General features: G+C 37.5%; 1 protein-coding gene across 4 annotated transcripts in view; it reads right to left on the reverse strand.

The window, feature by feature from the left end:
* PTPRO (protein tyrosine phosphatase receptor type O) overlaps window positions 1–20221 on the reverse strand; it is a 1723724-nt gene that overhangs the window by 1467621 nt on the left and 235882 nt on the right. The window lies entirely within an intron of this gene.

Below are 20221 nucleotides of genomic sequence, written 5' to 3' on the forward strand. Positions count from 1 at the left end.
AGGGTCTGTAGATGGCCCACCTTTATGCAGAGGGATGACTGCTGCCTTTCTCCATTTAAGACACAAAACCTGTTTGGAGGCTACAGTTAAATAGTAATTCCAGAGGCCCTGACAGGTCGTGTTTCATGCTATTTAGACTGCATCCTCAGACATTGTCTGGGCCCATTGATGCAGTGTTCTTGGTCTTAGAGAGAGCATTAAGGACCTCTTCCCTAGTGAAAGTAGGGGAGTTATATTTGTTGATATTTCCTGAGGGAAGATTGAGCGGGAGAGAGGGGTAAAGTTGGAGATGTATTTATGAGCCAGGAGTTTTGCTATGTCTTCTGGCTCAGTATAGGTGGTTTCATTTACAATGAGCTCTGCACACAATTGTGCATTGTCTTTAAGGTTGCGGACATAGCTAAAGAATACTTTGTGATTATCCTTGGCCTGGGAGGCCAAACTTACCTCAAATTTGGCTTTGGTAAACTTTATTTGTCCTCTGAGTTGTTTGTTTAGTTTGATGAGAGTGTTTTTATCCTACTGGGTGCTGCACCTCCTAATTTTTGCCATGATTTTCTTTCTCCTGTTATACAGCCTGTTGATTTTGTGATTCCACCAGGGTGGCTTGTTTTTTTAGTTAGTTCTGTACTTCTTCCTGGTGGGTACATCTGCCTATATGTAGATATTAACATGCTTGCACAGGCTTTCTGTGAGCAGTTCTGCACAGGCAGCAGTGGCCTCAGGATTTATGGGGGCTGGAAATTTTTGCCAAGTTCTCACTCAATAGCAGGAGGTTAGACTTAGAACAGTTTTCAAACAGTCCAAGTTTAGTTGGGGGTACAGGTTTTATTTTTACTTTAAAGGACACCATTTTGTTGTCTGACCTTACCAGGCAAAGCATTGCAGTAGGGGGTATGCAGCACTCTCCCATATTAGTGAGGACCAGATCCAGTATGGTTGCACCCCTGGTTGGTGTATTGACTATCTGATCCAGGGACTTTGCATTTACAAAATCCAGAAATCCCTGTGCATGTACGTTTGGTGCCGAACAGGATTCCCAGTTAATAGTAGGGTAATTAAAGTCACCCGTGAATATGGTATTGGGTTGGATGGTTAGTGTTTCTAATAAGTTTAAATACATGGTATGCATTTCCTGGGTTATAGAGGGGGACCTATAGCTTGCAAGGAAATGGTATTGGGTTTTGCCTATGGTAATTTGAGCATGGAGGAGCTCAAGTGCATTGTCCTGTTTGACCAGCCTTGAAGTATATTTACCTTTGATGTAAACAGAGACACCTCCACCTTTGGATATTTGACTTTCCTAATGTTTGCAAATGCAACATTCAGTTTAAAGTATATTCTGTCAAAAAGGTCTGCATTCAACAGACTATATGCAAGGACAGGGCAATCTGGGAGAAAGATGCATACCTTAGCCGAATAGAAGAAGCCATGCTCCCCTTTTAGTAAAAAGGGAGGGACAGAACCAGGAGGTGTGGGGGGGGAGAGAGGGAGAGGGATAGTCTCAGACAGTAAGGATGGGGTCTTTCAAGAGGGAGAGAGCAATGAGAAGTGAGACTTATGTCTGGAGGAGGAATTTTATGCAACATCAGTGGACAGAACTCTTGGAACTGTGAGTTGTTCCAAAAAACATTCCAAGTAGGGGAAAAGGTCCCACACAGAAACCAATAACCACAGGAAAAACTGGGCCAATGCTTGCCCTCAACCAAAATCACTTTTCTCCAACAAATGATATCCGTAAGTCCAAGAATCAATAAAACAAGCGAGTTTAAAATGGACTTCTTCAGAACATAACTTCCAACATTACACCAGCCCTTCATATAATTAAGTAAAATCATGTGACCGGTTGCAATAATAAGTAAATCAGAAAAAAAATCACATTTAAAAAAATTTTGAATTAAAATGTTTGTAGTTAAATAGCAATAAATTAATATATATCTTTCCAAAACAATTCCATAACTGATATTATGACTTAGCAACATGTAATGTCAAAATACTATTTAAAGAGACTGTGTTGTTTATTTTATTTTTATTTTATTTATTTTTATTTTACATTTGTTGACTGGGATAGTCTGACTGGATATATGCCCTTTTTCAGAGGAGGCCCGGGGAGAAAAGCTCCAAGACATTACTAAAAACTTACAAAGTCATTACATGCTAAGTAATATACAAGTCATTGATAGTTACACAAAAGAGATACAAAAAACTGTTAAGGGTTGTTTTCACATATACACACATATACATATACACACATATACATATATATATATATATATATACATACATATATATACATACATATACATACACATATATACATACATACATATACACACATGTCTATCAGCCTACTGGTACCATAGGAAGTGTATTTCTTCAGTAGATTAATAGAGAGAAAAAACAAAGCAGCAGCGAGAGGTATAATAGCCAACAGAGGTGGTCATGGATGAGGTGAATACGGTCACTCAGGATTAGTGCAAGGGCATAACCATTGTGAGTTTAGGAGGATTGTTAGCTGCTTTTTAAACAGTGGAGTGGACGAAAGGGATGTTAGTTAATTTGGAAGCTTGTTCCAAATGTTACCAACAGAGTTAGTGAACAGGCAGTCACCAGACTTGTTGCTGGCTTTTAAGGTAGACACTAGTATCCTATTGGCAGATCGTAGGGTTGTTAGGTTTTTGTATGGGCTAATAAGCTTACAGAGTATGGGAGTATATGTGGGATGATGCAGAATTTTATGAATAATTGTAAGTTGCTGTATAAGAAGCTGTCTTTGCAATTCCAGCCAACCTAGTAGTGAGATTCTGGCAGTGATGGGTTCTAAATGGGGATCCAGTGGCAAATCTGGCTATATTATTATAAGATGTTGCCAGTTTATTGATATTGCTTTTGGAGAGGTTTGTATAAATTGGAGAGGCATAGAGAAGGATGGAAAGTAGATGAGTTTATGCGATAGTAGACCTTGTTGAAGCTGTGAGAAAGGGTGTACGTCTATAAAGGGAACCAAGTTTTTTATTAACTGATTTAATAGTTAGGTTAATATGTGTGTCAAAGTTAAGATTATTATCAATTGTTACACCTAGAAGCTTGGTGGTTATGTCGGGAGGTATTTTAGTACCATTGTTGGATGTGATTGTAAAGTTAATAGTGGTGGACTTTAGGGTGGGAGTGAATAATAATAGTTTTGTTTTTTGGGGGTTAAGGAGGAGACAGCATTGATGGAACCATTTTTCTACTAAGTTAAATACTGTTTGGGTCTTGGTTTGAAGCTCTGCAGGTGAGGAGGTGCTACATATTAATGTTGAGTCGTCGGCATATTGAATGCAGGTGGCCTGTGGAATGGATGTTTTCAGATCATTAATGAAAATGGTAAATAGGAGAGGTCCCAGAATGGAGCCTTGAGGGACACCAAGAGAGATAGGGAGCTGAGTGGATAGTTTATTGTCCCAGAGGACTGCTTGCTGTCTGTTTCGTAAGTAGGAGTTAAACCACTTGACTGTTTGGGTGTCAAAAGAAAAAGATCTAAGTGTATCTGACAGTAGTTGATGATTCACCATGTCAAATGCCTTTGAGAGGTCAATAAAGAGGGCTGAGGATAGTAAGTTGTTGTTACGGTTTTTATTAATGCAGTCTGAAAAGGATAGGAGTGCTGTTGTTGTACTATGGAATGGCCTAAAGCCATGCTGGCAGTCTACTAGTAGGTGGTTTTAGAGAAGATAATCACATATTTGATGGTGAATACATCTCTCCATAATTTTTGCTAGTGGGGAAAGTAGGGCTATGGGGCAGAAGTTGGAGAGTTCATTTGAGTTACCTCCCTTGTGGAGGGGTATAATGTGTGCGACTTTCCACAGATATGGGATGGAACATTCTGCAATTGTTCTGTTTATTAGTATAGCAATTGTGTAGGAAAGTACTCCAGCTGCCATTTGCAGGTATTCAGCTGGAAGGAGGTCAGCTGATGGAGTACTTGGTTTAAGTTTAAGGAGCTGGCTGTGTATGAAGGATGTAGGGACAGGCTGGAGGTGGAGAGTGTGGGGTAAAGTTGTTGTGAGGGGTGGCTCAGTAGTGGTAACAGGTGGTATGTTGGGTAAGGTATTAGCTAAAGATTGGACTGTTTCAGAGAAAAAAATGTTAAAAATATCAGCAATCTGGCTAGAAGAGTTTTGGGTCAAATTAAAGGGGGTGGATGTTTTGGCATGTCCAGGTTGGAGCAATTTATTTTTTCCTGACCAGAATTTTTGTGGGTTTTGATGTTGGGTCTGTTGGAATTTGAGGTAATAGTTTCTTTTATCAAGGAATATTGATTTTTTGTAGCATTTCTAAGCTGTCTAAAATTTAGGTGATCAGTAGAGTTTTTAGTTTTCCTCAATTTGGACCAGGTTTGATTTCTCAGTCTCATTTTTTGTCTATTCTCCTTTGTGAGCCAAGGAGCAGGTTTGTTCCTATTTCTAACAGTGCGAGAGGGAGCATGGTGTTCTAGAATTTGTAAGAATTTATTGTTAAAGTAAGAGACTGCTTCATTGAGAGGTAGGGATTTTAGGGTTGACCAATTGCAAGCTTTAAGCTCAGCTTGAAAGTTAACTACATTAAGATTTTTCTTGTTTTGTGTGGTTCTAAAGTTAGTTTGGTTGGGAATTGAGGTCTTTTTTCTAGATATAAAGGTCAGGGAATGGTCACCAATATCATCACGGAGTAAGCCCATTTTGTATAATTGGGGACTACTATTAATTAATATCCAGTCTAAGGTGGTTTGTTTGTTGCTAGGTATATGGGTTCTGGTAGGGTAGGTGATGGTTTGATGAAAGCCATAAAGATTGATGTGAGTAGTTGGATTTACAGATGTACAACATTTCCAATCAATATTAAAATCCCCAAGGATTATAGTTTCTTGTGGGAAGGATGTGGAGAGCCAACTAAGGGTGTTTTCAAGAGTATTTATCTTATTACCTGGGGGGATGTATGAGCAAATAATGTATATGGATTTGTTTGCATTAACTTGGAGTTTGGATATTAAGATCTCAGCATTACTAGGTGAGGGTGGTTGAGTATCTAGTCAGGTGACCTGTAATTCAGATTTGAAGAGTATTGCCACCCCACCACCCATTTTATTAAGATGGTCTAGTCTCAGGATGCTGTAGCCAGGTGGGAGAATAACATTGTCTTTAATAACTGGTTTGAGCCAGGTTTCTGTTATACATAGGATGTCGAAGGAATGTAAATCTAGCAGGGTGTGCAGCTCAGTGATTTTATTATTTATGCTGCGTATATTAAGGTGAGCTATGAGAAGAGAGTTTGAGGTTTTCGTGGGGGTATGTGATGTGGAGGCGTAGTAAGATTGGGAATTATGAGTGGAAATGCTGGGACCTGGGTTTGGATGACTGTCCCCACGTAGTAATAGGTGCTGATGGGGATTCTGTGAAGGTTTCCTGAGTTTACATAAGATAGGGTCAGTTTTCCTGGTTTGGAAATGCTTAATATGGGTTAGTCTATAGAACTGTGGTCTCAGGTAGGATGATGAAGATGTAATTTTACTATGGTTTTGCAAGACTAGAGAAGATAAAGGGGTTGTTTGTTTTAAGGGGTGGTGAAATTTAGTAAGGCTTAGGTCTTCATAGCAGGAGAGGCTGTGGGATAGAAGAAGGGTAGTAAGGACAGTGGGCATGAGGAGTAGGTTAATATAGCTTTGTAAGACAGTGATAGCCATAGTAGGAGGTGTGGTAAGGATAAAATATGGAGAGTAGTGATTAAGGAAGCACAAAGATAAGGGTGTGTCTATCCAAAGAAAAGGGTAGGTAAATTGGGAATTTGAGTAAATTGGGAATTTGAGTAAATTAGTATTAATTAGATAAGTATGTAACAAGATCAAGTGAGCTATAGGTCAATGAGGGTTGGAGGTGTGGCTAAGGAAGTATAAGGTTAGGTGTGCTAGGGGTGGGTGGGATTTGAGGGTAGGGTAGGGGAGAGGAGTGCACCCGCAGGGCGCACAGAGCGGGCAAGAGCAATAAGGTAGATACAGCAGAAAAAAGTATCAGCTGTCTTTTAAAGTTATAGCTAGATAAATAAGTAATGAGAGTGAAATAGAGGGAAAAAGGATGTTATCTTATCTAAAATATAAGTATTAGTTATTGTGGTAAGAGTGAAATTATCTAAGCGTTTAGCAGGGGGAAAAGATTTGAAGATAGTCACTGTAAAAAGGTCTAAGTCTTTTGGGATTTGCAGGTTAAAAACTGAGTTGGTAGAATAGGGAAACCTAGTGTATACTAAGGTGTGTGTTAGCATTTAGCTTTATTTGCCATAAAGGTTCCCTATATTCAAGCCTAAGCTCCCACAAACCCCCTTTGGGTTTATGGAAACATTTTCTAAAACAAAAAAAGTAAAACTTCTTGTTTTCAGTACACTTCAAACTTATGTTTATACAGTGCATTATTAGTATGCAAACTTCAGATATCATAATAATGCACATATATCCTCTTTTTCATTGCACATTCTATTTTTCCCACATAATATGAATGGCAATGATCACAAAACACTAGATAAACCACTCCAGCCATATTGCAATCACAATTACTATGCAATTTAAAATCATTATCACATGTTTTTAGTTTAACACACTGTCCCTTATAAATATACTTGCACTGATGGCAAGTCCCATACTTTTCCATACCCATATTTATTCTATCATTTTCAGATCTCTTACAAGTTTTTCCATAATGTTCAAATGTCTTTTGTACATAAACCATGGTTGATCCCCAAATATTTCATTACAGGTATCATCATATCCAATACACTTCCAATTATTGGTTATTAATCTGATTACTTTCTGCATCATATTTAATTGATATAGATAGTATTTTTACAGTTTTCCCCATCACAAGTAATTTTGTCACAATTTATTTTGTTAAAATCAATATTTAAACTATTTGCTTGAGAAAATAACAAGGGACAATAAATATTTTGCCTTCTTTTCTCAATCACTTCACTTTTAATTTCATTTAAAATTTGAGTTTGTGTCTTATATGTGACACGAGATTAGTACAACTATGCCTTATTGTCTTTTTTCATAGTCCAGATAGACAGGCTCTTCCCTGTCCTTGTAGCCTGTTGAAGGTTTCACAGTAAGGTCAGAGGATTCAAGCCCATTAACACTGGGATTAACTCCACAGAGTTGCATTTATAACTTCACCTTGGAGGGTATAGTTTGCCTTGGTGAAGTTTTTTAGTCTGATTTCACCCTTTGTGAGTTTTGGTCTTAGTGCCAGCTCAAAGGTGACTGTTTTGTGGTCAGTTTTAACTAATGAGGGTCCAATAGTTGTGGCAGTGCATCTCTTTGACATGTTGGTGAGGACCAGATCCAGAATATTTGTTCCCCTTTTTGGGGTATGGATAATGTGTTCCAGGGCATTTTAATTAACAAAGCCAGAGGATTTTTTTGCTAGCAAGTTAGAGCTAGAGTAGGTTTCCCAGTTGCTGGTGGGATATTTGAAATCCCCAATAACCAGTGTGTTCAATAAAATTTGGATTTGTCTCCAGTTTTGCCAAGGAGGCTTCTTGTGCATCATGAGCCATGGAGGAGGATCTATAACTGGCTATGATTTGAATGGGGGTCTTACCCACTGTGACCTGGACATGGAGTAACTCCATGGAGTTGGCCATCCAAACTAGACGGGAGATGAATTTATTTCTGATATATATATATATATATATATATATATATATATTGAAACTCCACCTCCTTTGGTTTCCCACGTTAATTATGCGGTCTAAAGGTGTGGAAGGCATTATAGGCTTGCAATGCCAGGGTACTCTCTAAGGCCTTGAACCAGGTTTCTCTGGCTGCACAGACATCTACATCTTCTAGTGAGAGAAGTGCTTCCAGAGAGTGCATTTTTTGATTTAAGCTTCTAGCATTTAGCAGCATGATGCTTATTTTTTCTGATTGGTTAATTTCATGTCAGCAATGTTGTTTTCTAGACCTTGCCTAAAAAAAGCCACCATGGGGGAGGCAAGAGCCTTTGCCAGTAGCCGAAAGCCTAGAGGTGCCAGGTGAAAACCATCTCTGGCAAAGCAGCGAGGTTTGTTGAACATGGCTTCCCAGGCTGACAGGAACTTGATCCCCTTTGAATGACAGCAAAAACTGAGAGAATTATTGAAATCAATAATTATTTGTTTATACTGTGGCATCATTCTAGTTGAGGGTAATATGCTGCTCAAGATTAGGGACATACCTGCCTAGGGCACATACTCGGAGAGCTCAGCCATGTCTCTCTTCATACAGTCCACTGATGTATGTCTCAGGTCATTCACACCAACATGAACTATGACAGATTCATAACAGTACTTGTTCTTGAGAGACCTGAGTGCATGTGTGGTCTGATGAATCCTGGCACTTGACAGGCAGCTGACCATGACTTTTCCCTTGTCCAACCAGATGGGACATCTGTGTGTCTCATTATTAAGTGGCCAATGACAAGAAAATTTGTTTTCTGAGCAATACACTTTATGGGCTTGGTGGGTGAGACACTGGTGTTGCTATGTGTCATGGGTCCTGTGGAGACTGTGTTAGTTGCAGCAGTCTTGTGTTTAGGATGTCTCTGGTGGTTCTGTAAGTTTTTTGAGAGAACCTCTGCTTATGTGCATTTATGTGTTTGATGTGTACTATGTGTATGTGTAGTGGTATGTGTCTGAGTATTGGTACTATCAGCATATGTAGTGGAGGGTGAGTTGACAATCTTCTCTGAAGAAGTCCAATTACTTATGGAGAAAAAAGCACTAAATTTTAATAAATCTGAGCTTGACTGAGTGGTTCTCCTTTTATTTTTTTTTCTTATTAACCTTCTCCATGTTACTGTTTTGAGTGAAAGAGACAATGGATTCTATATTCTTGGTGTAAATACATCTCTTGCACTCTGTACTAGTGTGTATTATTAGTAGAGGGTTGTCTGTGTACATGAGGCAATTACTACACTGCCTCAAGAGACTCAAGTCAACAAGGTGGGTGGGAGAAACAAAGGTAGTCCACTTGTCCATAATGCTAGGTTGAAGACTGTTGTCACTAGGGGAGGCTCTTCAGAATTCATTACAAAGAACCTCAGTGGATGAATATTTATGCCTGGGTTTTAGGGAAAATTTGTTAAATTTAACTGTCTGACTCTGGCACACAACTGCATGGCAGTGCATGGTGCTGTGTGATGTTCAAACAGGCAGAAACCTGCTCAAAAGAAGTGCCTAAATACCAGAAGCTAAGAAATTGATAAAAATTTTAATAAGATTGAAAAGGACCAATGAGGATGCTTATTTTGAGCCCTACACTGGCCTCCCTTCACCAGACAGATCTCAATCAGCACAATTCTCTCACAAAGGTGCAGATAGACACCCTTCCAATCCAGGATGGCCTGGCAAATGTGCTCAGAACAAACAAACCACTACATACAAACAGTTCCAGAAGCAGCAAGCCTGTTTCTGGACTATGCTACAGCTACTAGCTACCCTAGTTCCAGCAATAAAACACTAGAGAATGTTTAAAACAGCAGAAAAATAGCAGTGAGACACTAAAAAACATTAAAACAGCAGAAAATCAGCAAGGAGGCTCTAAAGAATGTTTTAAACAGTTAACAGATCAGTTATTTAACCACTGCGTAGTGGGAAAAGCAGAACAAATAGCTTAAAACAGTGAAAAATACCAGTTAAATACTTAAACGGTGAAGCTAACAAAAAAGCTTTGCAAACAGTGAAAACAGCAATAAAATTTGATTTAATAGGCACAGTAAAGCAAACTATTGCAGTAGAACAGTGTAGTTTAGTACACAGTAAAATATCACAGTATAAAATAGGCAGCAGGCAATACAAAAGTATAAGTAAGAAAAAAACAGGCAACTTATGTTTTTTGGAAGCTCAGAAGCCTCTAGTTATTTGGTATCTCAGCTCAGAGTTGTGGCTGGCAGCCCAACTCCGTTCAGCTCGGTACAAACAAGCCTATGGTTAGGGTCAGAAGAGGTCCAGGTAAGGGGATTTATTTGGTGTTATGCATGTATACTAAGGTATGTGATGTGTGTCCGAGTATTTTGTATAGTAGTAGTAGTATTACAGAAAGTGTTTCTCTAAAATAAGGTGTAGGGTTAGGTTTGGGGCAGGGGTGCAGTCAGGGTTAGAGTGAGTATTTATTAGTAAGGTGATGCAGGGAGAACCCTTTTGTCCATACCTATCAACTGTACAGATTTTTGCAGAATGTCCAGAATTTTACCTCATGTGTGTAGTCCATTTTTCATACAATTGTGGTTTTCTAGCAAATCATTGCAAATCATTGAAGGTTTAAGTCAGAAAATAATGACAGACATTTGAGTTTCAGACTTTACACCCTTTAGAAAATTCATGCTAATGCAAAACCTGTTATTTTATCTACTCTCTATGTTTGTAAGAGCAATATTTAAAAACTGTCCATATTTTGGGGCCTTTGTCCTACCTTTATTTATGGCTTTGTCCAGATTTATTGCTCTAAGATGTTGAGAGGTATGCTTGTAACTCCATCCTCTACTAATCCTTTTATTCCTCTGACTCCTAGTATCTTATTAACCCAGAAGAGGAAATCAAGCTCCAGGGATTTCATGTGTCAGCCAGAAGGAGTTAGAAGACTCTCAGAATACAGCAAAGCTACCTATGTTGATCAGAAACTGAGCATAGCATCTGCTGTGCTGAGCCTTTTTGAGTACATCAAAATTCCACCACCAGCAAGATAGTCCAGGAATGAAAAATGCAGGCCAAGAAGAGCTTCCAGAAGTTTAATAAAACACAGCAAAATTCATTACTGGACTATCTTGCTGGTGGTGAAATTTTTCTGGATTTGGTCTTTGTCTTTTTTTGTACATCATTCCCTAGATAGATAGACATCACACAGTCCTCAGCAGGCTTGTTCTCCTCTCATCTACAGTATGAAAGTTGAAATCCCAGGCATTCTCTCAAGTTGCAGTCTTGTGAAAGACTTTCACAAATATCTTCCACCCAAGATGGGTGAGTCACCATCATTCACTCACTATTCTTTCTCCGTGGTTAGATTATCCAATATTTAGGTTGGGAGGCTGGCATAATGGTTAAGGTGTTTACCTTGCAGACACAAGGTGCAGGGTTTGATTCTCACATGGGGTAAATGGCTAGGCTTAAAATGGCCCACAAGGTCATTTAGCCTAGTACTAAACTATGAACGTATGAAGCTATGAGATAGCATCTGGGATATAGACAGAATCAAAACCTCTATGCCAATAAGCCATCTACACAGAAAGCTATCCTAAAATCTACAGACTAATAACTTGCCTTCTGACAATGTATAACCTATACGTTGGAATTAATGCCGACAGAGTTTATAGTCATTTAGAAGAAAACTCAATAAGGGCAATACAACAAAAGGGTAACAAAATAAAGTCATATGGAACAAAGGATCACTTGCTCTTAAATAAAGTCATAATGGAGAACTGTAAAAAGGGGAAGAATCTAAGTATGGCATGAACAGACTACAAAAAAGCATTTGACAGTATCCCACATTCCTGGATAAAAGAATGCTTAAAAATGTATAAGATATACTCTACACTGATCAATTACATTACAGCAACCATGAAACAGTGGCAAACCACTTTGCAATTAAGCCATGATAAAGGACAAATTATTATTCCAGGGCTAAAAATTTCTCTTTGTCACCGCTGCCCTTTTGTTTTGCCTTTAACCCATTAAGCTGTCTACTTAACAGTTTAGGTCATGAATACAATTTGGATCCCAGAAAACAACAACGCATAAAAAATCTCATCTTTTGTTGGATGATTTAAAACTGTATAGTTCATCAGATGAGGAGATGAAAGCACAACTACAAGTGGTCAATTTTCAGATGATATAAGAATGTAATTTGGTCTTGGTAAAAGTGCTAAATCAACCTACAAAGCTGAAAAGCTGCAGCACCAAGGAAATGTCAGCCTAGACAGGACTGCAATATAAAAGAACTGGAGCAAGAAGGTATTTATATATATTTGGGAAATGAAGGATCAACAATAAAATATGAACAAATGCAAATAAAACTTAGTAAGCATACCTCTTAACTGTACATATTTTTGCAGAATGTCCAGATTTTTGCCTCATGTTTTTAGTACATTTTTCATAAAAGTGAGGTTTTCTATAAAATCATTGGCAAATGATTGAAGATTTGAGTCAGAAAATAATGACAGACATTTGAGCTTCAGACTTCGCACTCTTTAGAAAATTCATGCTAATGCAAAACTTGTTATTCTATCTACTTTCTATATTTGTAAGAGCAATATTTAAAAATTGTCTGTATTTTGGGACCTTTGTCCCCCCTTTATTTATGGCTTTGTCCAGATTTACTGCTCTAAGAGGTTGAGAGGTATGTTAGTAAGGAATATTTTAGAAGACCAATATTAATACTGAAAACATCACTGACATCTAGGAACAAAATCCAAGCTATAAATTAATTTACTCTTCCTGTCCTAATTTACAGTTTTGGAGTGACTGACTGGCCCCAAAAGGTATTGGATCGGTTGAACAGTAAAACGAGAAGAATGCTTCATACTTATCAAATGATTTATAAAAATCAGTGTATACCAAGACTATATATTCCCTGTTCTGAAGGAGGTATGGGCCTCCTCAAAACTGATTATATTTATAGATCTGCAGTCGTAGGACTGCATACATATCTACTGATCTCATAAGACCTAAATATACCATTGTCACCTATCCATTTTTTCCTGGACTATCCAGAAATCAAACTGATTGCCCAGAAGTCTGGAAAACACTGTATAAACTCCAGTATTCTGTTTCAAAACAAGAAACAGACTATCCGAGTCTGTTAAATCAGTGGGTTTACTACGTTTTTTTTTTTTTTTTGTTACAAAAAGTATAGTAAATCTGTAGAAAAAAAGGCATCACGATTGGAAAAAGAGGGTGTTCACTCTCATCTGATGTGATGGTGATATTACAAAATGGGTAGAAAGTAGGCAGGATTATGTGAGGTGTGTGGAGTATCGCTTAAATCCAGTTTTAGCCACAATGGAAGGTGGCAACCCTAAGTGAAGCTTTTAAAACATGGGGATAATAAGTCTAAGATGACTTCCCTGCTTAGTTTAGCAAAAGCATATTGGTGTCAAGCCTGAATGGAAATCAGACCAGAAGTAGATACAAATCAGGCAGCAACTGAAGGTGCCAGAAAAACAAAGAAAATAATATAAAGTGGAAGATCAGGTGAGAAGCCAAGAAATGTGGAAAATGCATAACTATAGTTGCAAGTATAGAAAAGTCTTGGAACAACCTTGTGTTGCTTAGGATCAAATGCAGGAATGGTAAAGGAGAGGTGAATTTAAACCAAAAGATGAAAGGTTACTACATCCCGAGATACTAGACTCCATACAGGCTGGTTTACAAAGTCCATTGAACATGTGAGATAAATAGACAAATGTAGGTTTTGTACACAGAATTGGAAACAGTGACACATCTTGTTGCTTGTTTTGATATGCTAATGGCAGAAGGATTGTATACTGAAAGGCATAATAATAAGGCAACACTGTAGCATTGCAGATTGTGCAAACATAATAATATTGAAGTAGCTGAAAAACATTGAAACATGAGCCACAAAGCACTATAGAAAATGATGAAGTTTATATCATCTGGGATCACCTATTACCAACAGTCCAAAAAATAGATGCAAGAAAACCAGATACAGTAGTCCATGAAAAGAAGACAAAAGTAGCAGTGATCATTGAAATTGCTTCACCCAGTGACTACAGTGTCTTATGTAGAGAGACACAAAGTCATAAAATACCAGGATTTGCAGGCAGAAACAAGGGCAATAGTAGTAGGAGCATGGGTCTTATAAAAAATAATTTACAATTGTACTTAGATATGTTATCGATACATGTAACTCCATATGAACTGCAGTAGGAGTCGATTCTGGGCACATTGCAGGTGCTGCGAAGAGCACTTCTGGCTAATATCAAAGATTGAAACAGCATAAATTTTCTGAACTTTAATCATACTTTGACTAAAGAATGGGGTCCATTCTATTCATGGTATTAGAAACCCAAAGGACTTGCAAACTTGCTTATAAATAGAAATGAAAAAGGAAATGTCTCTCAACTAATATGATCAATGAAGAATTTCAGTAAATACCAACTAATTTTCAGAAAGGTGCATTTATTTGAAGTTTTTAAAGTACCTCCTATTTATTTCCTTCTCTACTTGATTTTCAAGCTGCGTCTTTCAATGACACTTTCCTCATTCTGCCTGCCCCTTAACACTCCATCTCACGTAATGTGGTCTCCCCTTTCCAGGGACAGTTTATATGTGGGCCCTTATAACAACTGACCTTTAGTATGTGCAACAGTTAGGAGCTGTGAGTCATCATTCATGTCTAGTTAATTTTTCTGTCTGGAATATGCACTCATTCCTGTAGAACCAAGACTATGTATTAATGAATAAGGGCTTACAGTACCAGGAATCTATATAGATACATGAATATGTGCTTGGTGGGCTGTAATGCTGTCATGTTCCAATAAGTGGCACTTGACTCCTGCTTTGAGGCTTTGCCAAAATTATATTCCCCAGTATGAATGTGCCAGTATCAGTCATTCTCTCCATGTCCTTCCCTAGAGTTTGTTAACTGAATTTAGACCTGCTGTAGCATGGTCTGAGATTTATTCATCTGGGACACAGAAATGACTAAAAATCTATAAACACATCATTTGGCAGCAAGCAATGGGTCAAGAACTCCAATTAATCTTACAATGTTGCCTAAACAGGATATGCTGGTGCAAGGAAAAAAAAAGACAAAGAATATCAGTATAACATGTAAAGAAAATCCTTGACATGCCAAGCAGGTATGAGATTAGAACTAGCAAAGATGAGTGCAAATTCCTCAAGGATGTTTTTTTTTTTATTATGGCTATATTGATAGATAACTATGTACTATGAAAGTCATAAGACAAAATGGTGGCTCTAATAAAGTCACCTAGGTTACAGAATGTCTCCCAACTAATGTGATGTTTGGGATTTGTAAAGTACTATCATCACAAGCTTTGACCTCTGCAGTCAAAGGCATTATATGGATGGAGAATTGCAAATGCACCTCCTTGAGGCAAGAAAGTTTCATACATGGTTGATATAATACTTATCCTACTTTGATTCATTTTGTCTACTAGATTGGCATGTGGTATGTATGTTATGGAATTGGTACTGTTCAACTACATGAATTCTAGAATGATACAGACAGACAAAATGAGATGTGAGTGCTGCATCTGCACATTCAGAGGAGTCCTTAGCATGGACAGCAGAGATAAAACATTCAATCATCACTTGTACAGGAAAAGGTTTATATTAGCTACAGATCAGCAAAAACAGCTAAGCATCTTCTAGCCCCCCCAAAAAGGTATCCATGATGATTATCATTTACAATGACAGTCTCTGTTTTCAGTACGGGAGCATTCACATTATATAATATGAAGAAGATGATTACATGGGAATGTTAATGGTAGTCACCAATAACATACAAACAAGACTTCCTACCCAAAAGCTGGTTTATCCCTAAATATGGACAAATACCTATTCATACCTTACATCTTCTTACTCTCCCTTCTTCATTTACCAGCTTATTTCTATCAGTTTCTTCCCCCTAGCTTTCTCTCTAAATAAACCATAAGCCTGATTTTCTCTCACTTCATATTGCAATTTCTGTTTGTATTATACTAACTTACATTTAATTTTTCTATAAATTGTCTAGAATTCCTCTAACCATTAAATCATTGTCATATAACCTTTTGTCAATTGTTAACCAATATTTTCATATTATGTCAAATTTGGTATAATAATTTAAACTGTATTTGTTTTTTGTATTAATTATAAAGACTATAAAATTATTCTTAAAATGATTTGTGATAATTTGGAGCTTTTCTCCAGGGCCTCTGCTGAAAATCAGCTCCTACTCAGTCGGATTTTCCTGGTAATCAAATGTCAATAAACAAACAAATGAACAATAAATATGAAAAGTGAAAAAAGCCAATGATACTGAATAAAATAGACATTTACTAAACCAGCTATGGATCAAATGAATGTGTACTATACCAACTTGTATAAAACGGACATGCAATGCACTAACCATGGTTGCACTGGATGTGTACTTCACCAACTGTGGTTGAAATAGATATTCTCTATACTAACTATGCATAAAATAAATGTGCATTACACCAGCTGTGGCTGGAACTAATGTGCACTACACAAACCATGGCTGGAATGGATCTGAACTATACCAATCACAGTTGGAATGGATACCCACTACAACAATCAAATATCCAATGATTGTGCACTATACCAGCCATAGCCAGAATGGACATGCATTACAGCTAACCATGGCAGGAATGGATGTGCCCTAAATCAACCATGTATCAAATGGAAGTGCACCATACTAACCACATATCAAATGGATGTACATTTTTTCACCCACAGCTGGAATGGACGTGGTCTGCACCAACCATGTACCAAATGGATGTGCAACACACTGACCACATATGAAATGGATGTGCACTGCACTAACCATGACTGAAATAGATTTGTACACCATTCATGTACCGAATTAATGTGGAATACATCAGTTATGTATCACATGTATGTGCAGTACACCATCTGTGTACCAAATGGATATGCTGATGCATAGTACACCAGTCATAGCTGAAATGGATGTGCACTACACATTAGTTATTATGTAAGTACTAAAAAAGTGATTGCTGCTATACCTAGGAAAGCCAGGAATGATCCAGGGCCATTACAACTGTATGCGTAAGCTATAAAGGAGTAGTGAGGTTAATTCTACACTTGATTAGTAGCTATAACTTGCCTTAGATGATAGGAAATAGTCATTATTATAATGTTAGTTACTTTAACTATGTGCATCCAGAGTCCTAAATCCAGCCAAACAAATTGTGGAATACTATACTGGTAAGATACTTGGAAATGCTAAAATCAGAATGTCTGGCATGCATTTTGTGTGCTGTCCGTGTACTGTACTATGCAGGTGAGATACTTGGAAATGCTAAAATCAGAATGTCTGGCATGCATTTTGTGTGCTGTCCGTGTACTATACTATGCAGGTGAGATACTTGGAAATGCTAAAATCAGAATGTCTGGCATGCATTTTGTGTGCTGTCCGTGTACTGTACTATACTGGTAAGATACTTGGAAATGCTAAAATCAGAATGTCTGGCATGCATTTTGTGTGCTGTCCGTGTACTATACTATGCAGGTGAGATACTTGGAAATGCTAAAATCAGAATGTCTGGCATGCATTTTGTGTGCTGTCCGTGTACTGTACTATGCAGGTGAGATACTTGGAAATGCTAAAATCAGAATGTCTGGCATGCATTTTGTGTGCTGTCCGTGTACTGTACTATGCAGGTGAGATACTTGGAAATGCTAAAATCAGAATGTCTGGCATGCATTTTGTGTGCTGTCCGTGTACTGTACTATGCAGGTGAGATACTTGGAAATGCTAAAATCAGAATGTCTGGCATGCATTTTGTGTGCTGTCCGTGTACTGTACTATACTGGTAAGATACTTGGAAATGCTAAAATCAGAATGTCTGGCATGCATTTTGTGTGCTGTCCGTGTACTGTACTATGCAGGTGAGATACTTGGAAATGCTAAAATCAGAATGTCTGGCATGCATTTTGTGTGCTGTCCGTGTACTGTACTATGCAGGTGAGATACTTGGAAATGCTAAAATCAGAATGTCTGGCATGCATTTTGTGTGCTGTCCGTGTACTGTACTATGCAGGTGAGATACTTGGAAATGCTAAAATCAGAATGTCTGGCATGCATTTTGTGTGCTGTCCGTGTACTGTACTATGCAGGTGAGATACTTGGAAATGCTAAAATCAGAATGTCTGGCATGCATTTTGTGTGCTGTCCGTGTACTGTACTATGCAGGTGAGATACTTGGAAATGCTAAAATCAGAATGTCTGGCATGCATTTTGTGTGCTGTCCGTGTACTGTACTATGCAGGTGAGATACTTGGAAATGCTAAAATCAGAATGTCTGGCATGCATTTTGTGTGCTGTCCGTGTACTGTACTATGCAGGTGAGATACTTGGAAATGCTATAGATGACGTGTCTGGTATACATCGTGTGTGCTGTCCTGGTACTGAGAAGGAACATATAACAATTGTTGGAGTGCATAGTCCACCAAAGGCAAGTGCTGATGACCTACAGGAATTCATATATTTCTTGCATGAAACAGAGGATGGAAATAATAGTGTCTGAGGACTTAAATTTACCAGAAACAGACTAGAATAATACTGATTCAACAACATTAGTAAGGTAATAATTTACAATGTATATTCAGGAATAACAGTTGCTTCAGATTGTTTAAAAACTGTACCAGTGAATGGAACATACAGGACACTGCCCGTGTTCCAAAGGAAATGACGGCTACTTTATGTTAAGTTTTACCACCTTTGATGTGCAGTGATTATGGGTTTATAAAGGTTAAATTACTTATTGATAGTTCTGTTAACCTGAAATCTAAATGAATGCTCAGAAGATTAATAACAGACTAAAGGGAAACATAATAGTCACTATGCCAAACTAAGCAGTGATGCATTCAGCAGAAAAATTGCAGAGGGGATATGTCAAGTTTTGAAAGAGAAAGTGTTTGAATAAAAAAATAAATTAATAAATAAATAAAACATGTTTAGCATCAGGATTTAGACACATGTTCAGGAGGATATATTCTGGAAGAACAAGATACTAATAAAGATGAAATACTAACAATATGAGAAATGGAAAAGAAGTTCAACTATAACTATGAAATAAATGAGTTGTATAAATAATTTAAACACAGTCTGAGACAAGATCAAAAAAAATTTAAAGAAAATTTTGAGCATAATAGGACACCATTTTTTTATAGATATATAAGATATAGTAGGAATAAAAACATACAAACTGATAAACTATGTGTAGATTCTAATATTTATTCTCAGGCTCAACAGATTATACAGATATATGTATAAAATCTTATGCAAAGCAGTTTTGATTCACAAAGGGGTGTTCAATTGTCCTAGTAACATTCAGATATGGATATTAAATTAGATTATATTGAAAAAAAAACTAAGCAAACTGGACCCAAGCAAATCACAGCAAGGAGCCAGAAGTAGTAATAATGACCAGAGAACAGTTCAGCATGAGCTTATTGTACCCATTATATCTGTTACTCACTAGGCCATTTAAGTATGGAGAGATTCCTCAAGACTGAAAACATGCACTTGTTACTATTGTTAAGTATAAAATAAACCATAAAACAGCATAGTATGTTGTTGTTCCTTCGGCTTTTCCCGGTTAGGGGTCGTCACAGCGGAATTCCAGTCTGCTAATGATTGGCAGAAGATTTTCACGGTGCCATGGTGCCAGCTCGAAGCTCAACCTTCAACAAAGGCACACCCATTCACACATGTCTTTCGAATGCCACTTGACCACGGGGAGGACATGCAGACTCCACACAGAAGGCGCTCCAGCCGAGAATCGAACGAGAGAACCTCTTGCTGTGAGATGACAACACTACCGCTGCACCACCATGGCTGCCAAAACAGCATAGTATGTAAACTTAAAAATAATAAAAACACTGCACCAATAGTCCCATGGAAACGTTCATTCACTACAGTTTTAGCGTTAAAGTTTACTGAATGCCACCCCCCTAGGCATCAATGATTTGCTATCTATTAAGCCTATTTTGAAAATTAAATCTAATTGCCTGTCATAATATTGCAAGGTCAACTATATTTGCAATTGTTAATACCTTTACATGAACATTTATGACATTATACTTTTTATGACATCCACCAACTTTTTCTTACTTATTTTTATGAAAGCTTTTAACTTTTTACAGTTAAATTATTTGAAAAAATAATTATTGACATATACTTATTTTATGCAACATATTTCATGCAAGTATATTATGTGCAAGTATTTTATTTAAGTGTGTATTTTTAGTGTTACTTTTAAGTCTGTATTTACAAGTGTGTGTTCCTTTAAATGTTGCTAGGCTAGGCATGGTGCCTCTTTCTGAGGTTTTAAAAAGGAAGGAATTTACTTTTTTATAGTTTCTAATGAAGTTCCTGTCTTTTGGAATGAAAGCATTAAAATTGTGCTGAATAAACATTGCTACAGTTGTATAAAGTATGCCAGTA

Source organism: Protopterus annectens, chromosome 11.part0, assembly GCF_019279795.1.
Source record: "Protopterus annectens isolate FY-2018-M chromosome 11.part0, PAN1.0, whole genome shotgun sequence".
NCBI lineage: Eukaryota > Metazoa > Chordata > Ceratodontiformes > Protopteridae > Protopterus > Protopterus annectens.